Below are 12453 nucleotides of genomic sequence, written 5' to 3' on the forward strand. Positions count from 1 at the left end.
ACAGCCCTCTGCAAGACCAACTCATTCATTCATCCATCCACTCACTCAACTACCACTGCCAAGCACTGAGCTATGTAGTAGAAATGTAAAAAGGATAAAGATATGGTCTGTGCTCTCAAGAAGTATGCAGTTTATTCAGAGAGAGAGCCCAACTCTGCAAAACTCCAAAACAATGCGATATATACTTTAACAGGAATGTGTGCACAGAGGACAGCAGAAACATAAAGGAATGCCTAGACAGGAGACAGAAATGGAAACGCTGTGAGGGAAAACTGATTTTCCAGCCCAGGGCATGAAAATGAGGGTCTTGAAAGTGATCCAAAGAAACTGTGGCAGGAGGTCAGGAAAACCAGGAGAAGCCATTTCATTTACCCTCACTGTTCTTTCACTCTCTCTCCCTTGTCTGGCCAGACCGTTCCAGTCGAGGGAGAGAGAGTGAAAGAACAAAGACTTCTGGAAACCTGTAGTTACTAAGCTTTGGAATAAAATAGCCACAGTGGATAAAAAGCAACAAACGAATGGGAAGGACCCCAAAACATAACCACGCACATGCTCTTTTAATACTGATTCAGGTTAAGGCTTAAAGGTACCCTGGTAGCAATACCAGAAACAGGGGGGTCACCGAACATAATGATCTTGTTTGAAACAAAAGAACTGATGCTTTTCTGTGTGGCACAGTGATCATCCATCTGACTTAAGCAAAACTCTGAGTCCACACCCAAACCACTCAGTTTATTAGCCAGTGAAAACTTAAAATTCACCAAGATACTTAAGGTGTTATGTAACAGTTACATATTAGTTTTGACTATTTCAAAATTTCACTAAAAAGAGCCTAATGCAAAATCCTTACCAAACATGTAAAGAGGAAAAGATGGGGCTATGAATGATATTAAAAATTCAGTACAGTAAACTCTGCTATTATGCTGTATGAAAACACAAATATGTTCCAACATGATTGATACATTAAGCAACAACTTGAGCATAGCAAGACTCTTGTGTTTGTTTATGTGTGATTTTACCTGCAAGAAACCCAAGATGAACAGTAAAAACTTCACCCAGCTAAACCAAGCCATACAGGAATACACAAAACATACACCCCCAAACATCTACCGGCTAATTCAATTTGTCATGTGTGTTATGAGCCACACTCATCCGTACCTGGTATCACAATTTTCCCTCCAATTTCATATGACTCTCCTTCCATCACTTGGTAATAACTCACATAACGCAACCCTTCTGATGCCCACTTCCACAAGAAAATTTCAGGTCTCTTCTAAGGTAAAGTGCAATGTTTGTTATAGTATTTACGTATTTCTTAACTAGTTAACATGTATAAAACTGTGCTGCTATTTTTATTAGGAACCCTTTTAAGTGTCACTGACAAAGTTTTTGAGTGTTGTGTCTTCATTTTCCCATAAGCCCTATGGTTTTCATTGCATGATTTTGCACAGTGGGGCAAATTTTAGGAATGAACATACTGTGTCATAGTAGAGCTTACCCTAATAAAAATACACATGGTCCCCAATTTACAACGGTTCACCTTACAATTTTCCGACTTTTAAGATGGTGCAACTTTGGATATTTTCAACTTAGAACGGGTTTATCAGGATGTACCCCACTGTAAGTCAAGGAAGATCTGTGCCATATATGACCAAATAAAATGCATCCTCTTTTCTCCCAGTGAAAAGATTAAAAAACTTTTTTGTCCACTAGAATTTATACATGTTAGGGATGAAGATGAGACTAAAAGATCTACTTAAAATTACATTTATTCACTTAGGTATACATTTATGTTAGAGAGTACTTGTGTAAAATAGTAAATTGATTCAGAAATTGCTTTTTATCGCTCTTACATTTTCAAAAAAAATGCATCCCAACTTTACACACACACAATTAACATCAGTACTAAATCCATATTTTGAGTCATTTAACATACTTCTCCAGAGCACAACATCTTTACTTCTATCTTAGATTTTTTTTTTTTTAGATCTAGCACTTTTTGAATCCAAAAATTGGCTTGGGAAATTTTATCTACATCACAAGCATCCATTTGCTATTCAAATCTTTATGACATAATCAGTGTTATTATGGCTGAATTGTGTCTCTCCAGAAATTCGTATGTGGAAGCCCTAACCCCACCCTCACCCCAGCACCTCAGAATGTGAGAGTATTTGGAGAGAGGGCCTTTAAAGAGGAGATCAAGAAAAATGGGGCCCTTAGGGTGGACATTAATCCAATCTGATTGGTATCCTTATAAGAAGAGGAAACTCAGAAACACAAAGCGACACCACAGATGCTCAAGCACATGCGAAGACACAGCAACAAGGTGTCATGTGCAAGCCAGGAGAGAAGCCTCCAGAGAAACCAAACCTGCCGACATCCTGATCTTAGACTTCCAGCCTCCAGAACTCTGAGAAAATGAGTTTCTGTTGTTTATGCCCCCAGTCTGTGGTATTTTATGTCACCCTAGAAAACTAATACAGTAACTGTATTTCTTTATCGTTTTCATTCCTTTCCATTTTTTGGTTAAGAAATGTGCTTATATACAGAGAAATGCATAAAACATAAGTTCAGTTTAGAGAAAAGAATGCAAACATTTGAAAACATGCAGACGCTTTCCTCAGTGCATTTCTTCCCCATCACATCCTCTCCCGCATCCCTACCTTAAAGAGAAAGGTTACTGATTCGTTCTTCAGACATTTTCGATACTACATTTCAGTTGCATATTACAAATATCTTTTCCTACTCTGAGTCTACTTTTTCATTCTCTTTATGGCATCTTCGAATAATCCCAAATTCTTAATTTTAATGTAGTCCAGTTTATCAATCTTTTCTTTTATTGCTTTTTATTTCCTGTTTAAGAAATCTTTCCCAACCCTGACATGATGATGACATTCTCCTATATTACCTTCTAAAGCCTTTAAAAGCTTTATAGCGTTGCCTTTCACATTTAGGTCACTAATCCACCTGGAATTGATTGTGTACTGTGAAATACAGGGTTCTGAATTTACTTTCACTATATGAATACTCAATTGTCCCGGGACGGTTTATTTAAAAAGCTGTCCTTTCCTCAGGGATCAGAGGTCAAGTGTCCATAAGTGCCTGAGTCTGATGTGGGCTCTCTATCCTGTTCTCTTGGTTTATCTGTTTATCCCCGTACTAGTGAGCACATCTTAGTTACTATGGCTTTGTAATAACTCTCCATACCTAGTAGGCCAACTTATCCCAACTTGTTCTTTTTCAAGAATATCTTGGTATGGGACTAAGAGACACAAACTACTAAGTATAAAACAGATAAGCAATAAAGATATATTGTACAGCACAGGGAAATACAGCCTTTGTTTTGTAATAAATTTAAATGGAGTATAATCTATAAAATATTGAATCACTATGTTTTATACCTGAAAATAACACAATATTGTAAATCAACTACACTTCAATGTAAAAAAAGGAATGTATTGGTTATTCTAGGCACAGTTGACCCTTGAACAAGGCGGGGGTTAATCTGCATATATCTTATAGCAGGCCCTCAGTATCCACGGTTCCTCAGCATCAGCGGATTCAACCAACCGTCGATCCTGTACTACTGGAGTATTTACTACTGAAAATATCCGCATATAAGTGGATCTGCACAGTTCAAATGTGTATTGTTCAAAGGTCAACTGTAATTTGTATTCCCATAACAATTTTAAATTAGATTTCGAGTTACAACACACTCAGACATACACACACATATGATATATTCTCTCCACTAAGAGTCACAATTTTCCCCTAGAGGTCTTGTGCTTTTTAAAGTCAGATTTAATTCCTGTTTCTTGATTCTATTATAAATGGTTCTGCTGTTAATTTCATTGTCTAAAGCACTGTTTGCTAGCATATAGAAATAAAACTGATTTTTTAAAATATTGTTTTATAGTCACACTTCTTAAACTTGCTTAAAAATTCCAAAGAATCTACAGGTAAGTTATTTACATGATCATACCATCTAAGAATAATGATGGTTTTCTTCATTTCAGCAGTTATACCGTCTCTTTCTTCCTCTTGCCTCACTGCATGGACTAGAATTCCTAGCACTATATTTAATAACAATGGCAGTGGGGGCACAGCAGGCATCAACACCTTGTCCCTCAACTCCGAGGGAAAAAGGTCGACATTTCATCATTAAGCATGCTACAGCTATTGTGTTGGGTTCTGTGTGTGGTTTTTCTTTGTTTGTATTGGAACCTTTTATCTCACTAAAAAAGTTCTCTAGTTCTAGTTTGCTAAGAGTTTATAACATGAATGGAGGCTGAATTTTATCTTTGTCCTCACACACTAATACGTACAGTCTCCATACATCTGGGTTTTTTTCCCCTAATTTGTTAATTGATAAAAGTACTGACGGATTTTCTAGTGTTAAAAACAACCTTTCATTCCTAAGATAAACTCAACTTGATCAAGCTGGTTATATATGACCAGATTCAGTTTGCTAAAATTTTGTTTAGGGGTTGTTTATCTATGTTCATAATCAGACTAATTTCCTTTCATTCTCTTATTGCCCTTAATAGGCTATATACCCAACATATGCTATACACATAAAATGAGTTGGGGAGTTTCCTCTTTTTCTGGTGTTTTGAAGAGTATGCATAAGACTGGAATTACTGTTTCCTTTCATATATGATAGAGCTAGGATTCACTGGTAAATGTGTGAATATTCTTTTCAGGAAAAGTTTTAACTACTCACTCATGATCATAGGACTACCCATGTTTCCAACTTCTTCTTGCTGCTATACTATGCTTATGATCAGGAAACTCAGTAAGGTACAGATGTCAACTAACCAAACTGATGTATAGAATCAATACAATCCCAATAAAATTCCCCCACCAGTAGAGTATATACTGGTAGGAGTTTTTACTTTGTTTTGATTTGTAAACTGCTAAGTAAGCTGTTTCTAAATTTCACTGAAAAAGACAAAAGCAAAGGATAGCATACCACTCCTATATAAAAAGAACAAGGAGGAGGATCTGCTCTATTGCATGCATTCTCAGTAGGGGTAGTATCGCCCCCAGGAGGGAGAAAATTGGTTCTTGGAGGAAAAAAAACTTAGCTATTACAGTGATTTGTGGCTGTCCACAAATTAATCCTACCTGACAAAATCTTATTCCTTAGTACTTAACTTCACAGAGAAAAGAAGAGAAAGTGTCTAAAAAGGCTCCTGATGGGAGCAATAATAATGAAAAAAAAAGGCAGAAAAACTCTCTTATACTGGATAGCAAGATTTATTATAAAATTACAGTTGTAACAGTGTGGTGCAACCACAAAGATAGACTAATGGACTAGAAAAAAAGCAGAAACAGATACACACATATATGGCTCTTGGTTTATGACAAAGATGGTATTGCAGAGCACAGTGGAATTATCTTTTCAATAAATGGTGCTAAATCAATTGGATATCCATCTGTGAAAAAAATGAAATCCTAACTCCTACCTCATAAGCATTATAAAAATCAATTCTGGGTAGAAATATAAAAAATATAATACTTGGAAGACAATAAAGGAGAATTATATTGATGATTTAGGATAGAAAAATACTTCTTAAATTGAACCTCAAAAGCACTAACTAAAAAGGAAAAGACTAGTAAGTTGGAATAAAGTTAAAACTTCTGTTCATCAAAAAATAGCATTAAGAGAGTAAAAAATTTAGCTACAGAGAAGATATTTACAACATACATAATCATAAAAGGACTCAAATCTAAAACATGCTACAATTACCAGGAAAAATAAAGTTAAATAACCCGCCTACCAAACACGCAAAATAAACAGACACACTGCATCAAACAGGTTATACATATGGTTGATAAACATGTGAAAAGGGGCTCAATAACACAACGAAGTACTGCTCATCCCCACTAAAATTACAAACTTTAAGATGACTGGAGGGCATTATGCTAAGTGAAATAAGTCAGACAGAGAAAGACAAACACTGTATGATATCACTTATATGTGGAATCTAAAAAAATACAACAAACTAGTGAATATAACAAAAAAGAAGCAGATTCACAGATATAGAGAAGAAACTAGTGGTTACAGTGGGGAGAGGGAAGGGGAAGGGGCAATATTAAGGGTAGGGGGAAAAGATGTACAAACCATTAGGTATAAAATAAGCTACAAGGATGTACTGTCCAACACAGGGAATATAGCCAGTATCTTATAATAACTATACGAATTGTGAATCATTATATTGTACACCCATAACTTATGTAATATTGTATATCAACTATACTTCAATTGAAAAATAAAGGAGATACTTTTAATATTATGCCATAAAAAAAAAAAAGGAAAACCTGAAAAAGTATTAGCAACACTATGAAGTAACGTGAACTTACATACTCTATGAGTGGGGTTTTGAATTGGTACCACCACTTTGTAAAACTTTAACAGTATCTAAAGGAACGTACACATAACCTTTGAAAACAGCCACTTCTAGCTGTACATCCAAGTGAAACACATGCACCTGTACAGCAAGAGACATGAACAAGGTTGCTTCTGGCAGCATTATTTGTAATAGCCCCAAACTGGAAACAATGTAACTATCCATCAATAGAATGGATATATAAACTATTTTACATTAAATGAAATACTATGGACTTCCATGGTGGCGCAGTGGTTAAGAATCCGCCTGCCAATGCACGGAACACGGGTTCGATCCCTGGTCCGGGAAGATACCACATGCCACAGAGCAACTGAGCCTGTGTGCCACAAATACTGAAGCCTGCGTGCCTAGAGCCCATGCTCCGCAACGAGAAGCCACCACAATGAGAAGCCCGTGCACTGCAAGGACAAGTAGCCCCTGCTCGCAGCATCCAGAGAAAGTCCGCACACAACAACGAAGATCCAACACAGCCAAAAATAAATAAATAAATAAATTTATTAGAAAATGAAATAGGGGCTTCCCTGGTGGCTCAGTGGTTGAGAGTCCGCCTGCCAATGCAGGGGACGCGGGTTCATGCCCCGGTCCAGGAGGATCCCACATGCCGCGGAGCGGCTGGGCCCGTGAGCCATGGCCGCTGAGCCTGCGAATCCGGAGCCTGTGCTCCACAACGGGAGAGGCCACAACAGTGAGAGGCCTGCGTACCTCAAAAAAAATAAATAAGTAAAATAAAATACTATGAATATTTGTAGCAATGTTCATAGCAATGAAAATAAACTGTATCTAATGTAACAAAAGAATAAATCTTATAAATATTGCTCAAAGAGGCTTTGCCATCATTCACTGAGCTGTATGTTCTTATTTTTGTGCACACCTATATATGTGTATTATATTTTACAATACAAAAGGTACAAAAACTGAAACTGCAGTAAAAAGAAAGTTGTGATCATGAAATATTAAATACAAAAATACTTTCTTAATTTTAGAATAGAAACAGAACTCTTTTAAAATATATATAGCAAAATGAAAACGTTTAGTTACATATGGCCTGTGAAAGGACAGACAAAAAATGTCAAATAAGTTATAGAAAAGGATACAAGAGACAAAGGGAAGAAAGAGAGAGGAGGAGTCGGACTGGCCTTCTGAGCTCATCTACCACTTTCTTCCTGGACCACTCTGATCCCACCACATTGAGCTCTTTGCTATTTCTCCAACATATGAAGCAAACCCCACATCAGTGATGTTACACTTATCCTTCCCAGCAAAATCTTTCCCCAGATATCCACAGGTTTACTCCCTCATTTTCTTTAGGTCTCTGTTTAAACATCACCTTATCAGAGACCCATTTGTTTATTTTTACCAGGGCCCATTTGCTTATTTTGCCTTGACCAAACTACAGAAAATCCCAGCATTCCCTACTGCCTTGGTCTATTTTATTTTTTCTAGAGTACTTACCTCCATCTGATATTTACTTATTTATGTAATTATGTATGTATTTACTATCTGCCTCTCACAACAGTAAGTTTCTTGAAGATGGGAACTCTTGACTGTTTTGTTCAATGACGAGTCCCTGGAGCCTAGAACTCGCTCTAGCTCACAGTAGATGCTCAATAAATGTTTACTGAATGAATAAATGAAAATGAGGAAGAAAGCGAGCCAAAAAAGCAGTCTCCCCCAACACATGAAGAGTCAGAGTACTACCTACAAAGACTATTACACACATGAAATAGCAGAGAGAAACACAGAAAAAGAAACACATAGGCAACATGTACATAGACACACGTCACACAAACCAAGAGAGGTGGAAAAGGACACTTACATGAAATAATATTCCTATATTCCTATCTGCTAATTACATCATTTAAAATTTCAAAATCGTACACAACTAGGGAGCAGTGGGGTCATCACCTCCTGATGCAAGCTAAATGAAAATAAACCAAGGATCAGCTTTGGCTATTTATGATCTAGCAAATAATTCTTCCAATACTTGGTCTGTGAATTCCTTGAACTCATTTCTTCTAATAATCTTATTCCAATCTCAATCCAAATTCTATGATTATATCCTCTACCTTAATATTTCCCATCACTGTGCTCATGACATGATTGCAAATTCAAACACATCACCTTCTGAATACCACCTTGTATCTTTCAATCTAACTCCCTGTAGACCATCAATGTTAACACATTCTCACCCTCAATGAACGTCCGATCTGTTGACCCAACCACCATTTCACTGTCCATCAATGCCTTCCTCCAATACCTTCACTTGACTTCCTACTTGTTTACAGTCCACACTACATTGTTATAATTTCTCCTTCAATATATACCGTCAACTTTTTTTTTTTTTTTTTTTTTTTGCGGTACGCGGGCCTCTCTCACTGTTGTGGCCTCTCCTGTTGTGGAGCACAGGCTCCGGACGCGCAGGCTCAGCGGCCATGGCTCACGGGCCCAACCGCTCCACGGCATGTGGGATCCTCCCGGACTGGGGCATGAACCCGCGTCCCCTGCATCGGCAGGCGGACTCTCAACCACTGCGCCACCGGGGAAGCCCCCGTCAACTTTCTTGATGCTCTCTTTCACTAGTGCTCCCTGGTTTCACCGGGTATTCCTGCTTAGTCACCTTTCTGTTTCCTCCTCATCTTTCTGTCTTCTAAAATTTAAGAGTATTCCAGGCTTAGTCTTAAGACCTCCTTTCTTATCTAGCTATACTTACTCCCTAGAAAATCTCCTATCAGGTCCCATGGCTTTAAATACCATCTTTACACCTAAAGGTCCCAAATTTATATATCTAGCTCAGACCACTCTACTGAAATCCAGATTCCCATATCTGTCTACTTAACAACATCTCTTCTTGGATATCAAATAGGTACCTCAATAGAACCAAAATCTTCAAACTTTTTCCGAAAACTTACTCTTCCTCCAAGCTTCTCCATCTCAGTAAATGACAACTCTATTCTTCCAGTTGTTCAGGACATAAAACCTTGCAGTTATCCTCTACTTGTCACTTTCTATCTCATACCCCACATCCAAATCAACACTAAATCCTGTCAGCTCTTAAACTATAACGCACCACTTCTCAACATTCCACTACTCCCCACATCATCTTGTTTGGACTATATTTTAACAGTCTAGTAAATGGTCTTCTTGCTGCCATGATTGTCCCTAAATTTATTCTTCCTAGCAATCAGGTTTCTTTCTCTAATGTAAATGAGTTTGTGTAATTTTGCTAAAAAGCCTTCAAAAGCTTCCAAAGTCCCAACCACTAAACATCCTGACAAAACAAAGTCTCACCTTCAATCCGCCCTCACTGCTCTCAATTCATCTCCTACAACTCTCTCCCTCACTCAAGATACACTGGCCTCCTTACTCTTCCTTAAAAATGTCAAGCATGCTCCCACCTCACAGTCTTGGCATTGGTTCTTTCCTCTCACTGAAATGCTCTTCCTCCCAATATCAGTGACATGCTTGAGCTCCAGGTCTCTGCTCAAGTGTCACTATGAGAAAGGCCTTCCTTGACTATATCATCAATCATTACTTTCTATCCCTTACTCACCTTTATTACACTTCATAATACGAATCTTGTATACCATATATTTGTTTATTGCCTGTCTCCCCCAATTAGAATGTAAACTCTTTAATTCAGGAACTTCGTTTTGTTCACTGCTGCATTCTCAGAGCCTAGAATGGCTACCATGCACATCGCAGGCACTCAATAAATATTTGTTAAATGATTTACTGAATGTTCTTCATAATTTTTGAAAATAAACAACTGTTTTACAAATAAAATTTTACATATAAAATAATAGTCTTATTAAATCAGTAGGAAGCAATTTTATTTACAAACTATTATTTATAAGTCGTTTTGTGTTTTTATGAGACTAGCCTGAAAATTAACATGTGAGGTATTTGTTATCTTCCTCCTACTGAAGGGGTTTCTCAACCTCAACATTACTATACTTTGGGCCAGATCAGCCTTTGTTGTAGGAGGTGGTACTATGATTGTAGGATATTTAGCAGCATCCCTGGCCTCTACCTACTAAATGCCCATAGCCTTCTCCCAGTTGTGACAACCAAAAAAGTCTCCAGATATCATTACCAATGTCTCTGGGGTGGAGGGGGGGAAGGGGGGCCAGAGACTCCCTCCTTCCCCCACTGTAATACTGGAAGGGATGTGTTTTCTGTTTTTCAAAAATGAAAATAGCTTAGATCACAACTAAGATATCTAGAGTATACAGATTTGAATTTTCAAAATGGCTAAATAACCAACTTCACATGCTAAGTTAGGTTCATGTGGCAGTTACTCTTGCATAAAGTAAAATCCTACCATATCTGTATGGTTATCAGCACTTTTGGGAATGGGCCTCAGCTTAAGTTTTATCATTACATTCAAAATTATAGGCAAAGAAGTTACACGATTATTCTGTATATCCTTCTCACCTCCAGCCCCCTGGTAAAATGTACTTGTTTTTCAGTCTTGTTAAATCCTAATGGAAACTAATATCTAAATGAAAAAAATCACTATTCATACTTGACTCATGGCTATCACTGAGTGACCAGAATTACACATTCAATTTTGATACAGATATAAATGCAGCTTTCTTAGGGAGCAAATTTCACTGGCACCTGACTGCTAGGTTCATGGCTGAGGGTACAATATTTCAGAAAAATCATTTTGTCTGCCTTCCCATCTTTTAGCAGTAAAAACTCTAGAAAAGTTATAGCTGTTCAATAAGAAACGATACTTTCTTGCTACATTTACCATTTAATACAGTATGCATTTAATACAGTACTATAGCATTTGATAAAAGTAAAAGATGAGTGAGACAGTAAAACTGCTGCCAGCGTTTAACCATTTAAGCTCAAAGTGACTGAAACATTCTCACAGAGAAATAAAACTGCTAAATTTTTATGCTAAGTGCTATAATATTCATAAATAATTAGCTATATAAAATTTAATGAGGACATATATTCAGTAGACCTGGTACTGCAAGGCAAGGTCAAGATTTAGCATAAGGTTTCTTTGTTCCATCTGCCAGTCAAAGCACAGGGATATATGACATATAGAATTGACAATTGTTAGAATAATAGGGTAGTCTTATACTTTTTTTTTTTACAAACATAAACTAATTATATATCTGACACCATACCTTCCAAGCAAAAAAAAAAAAAGAAAAAAGAAAGAAAAGAAAAAGAGAAAGAAAAATTTACCAAGAGATGCTACTACCTCCACTAACATTTCAGGATACAGAGGCAAAAACACCAAATTACCCTTACACTTGCTAATGAAATAATTTTCATTTCATATTTACCTTAATTCCACACTATTGGCTATTCTTGCCAAAAACAAACTAAATACATATTTCAGCAATTTTATTCATTCTAAAGTACCCACAATAAATGACCCTATATAAATATTGAGTAAAGCCTAAATCATTTTTTAAAAATAGCAATAAATAACAGAAGTGCTCAGGATACTTTGAGATTGATTATATAAAAAGATTAAACTAAATTGTAAAGAGCTTTACTAATATTCAGAGCTACCTGCAACTAAGTCCTCTGGCTACTTCTATTCTTTGTTAGCCAAAAAGCTACGCAAATAACTCTGTGGCATAGTTCTATCCGACATCAAATCCCTAGCAACACTATTAGATAGGAGCTAATCAGAATAATAATGATGTATCTTCCTAGCTGAAGCTGTTGGCTGGACTGCTAAACATTATTTATTTTCCTCTTCTGAATATTGGCAGCATGTCCTTTATTCAAATTCTCACCCTTCCTTCCCCACTTCTATCACTCTACCCATAACCTTAAATGCAGGTAGTATATTAGTTTTTGCCCTTCACATAAAAATAGACACAAAAGAATCATCTGGGAATTATCTAAATCTACTTCGTCTAAAAACAATTTAAAACATATAACTTTAGAACTATGCCACAAATGATTAGTTGCATAAGCTCTACACTAATAGCTACCAATTATTTAAGAAAGAAAACAACTTGTTTTCTCACATAGAAAGTAGAGATAGTACTGCCTACAATGTGTG

The 12453-nt window shown here is 36.8% G+C and overlaps 1 protein-coding gene across 4 annotated transcripts in view; it reads right to left on the bottom strand.

Moving 5' to 3' along the window:
• Positions 1 to 12453, bottom strand: part of ZDHHC21 (zinc finger DHHC-type palmitoyltransferase 21) — a 76819-nt gene that overhangs the window by 21671 nt on the left and 42695 nt on the right. The window lies entirely within an intron of this gene.

Source organism: Pseudorca crassidens, chromosome 7, assembly GCF_039906515.1.
Source record: "Pseudorca crassidens isolate mPseCra1 chromosome 7, mPseCra1.hap1, whole genome shotgun sequence".
Classification (NCBI taxonomy): Eukaryota; Metazoa; Chordata; class Mammalia; order Artiodactyla; family Delphinidae; genus Pseudorca; species Pseudorca crassidens.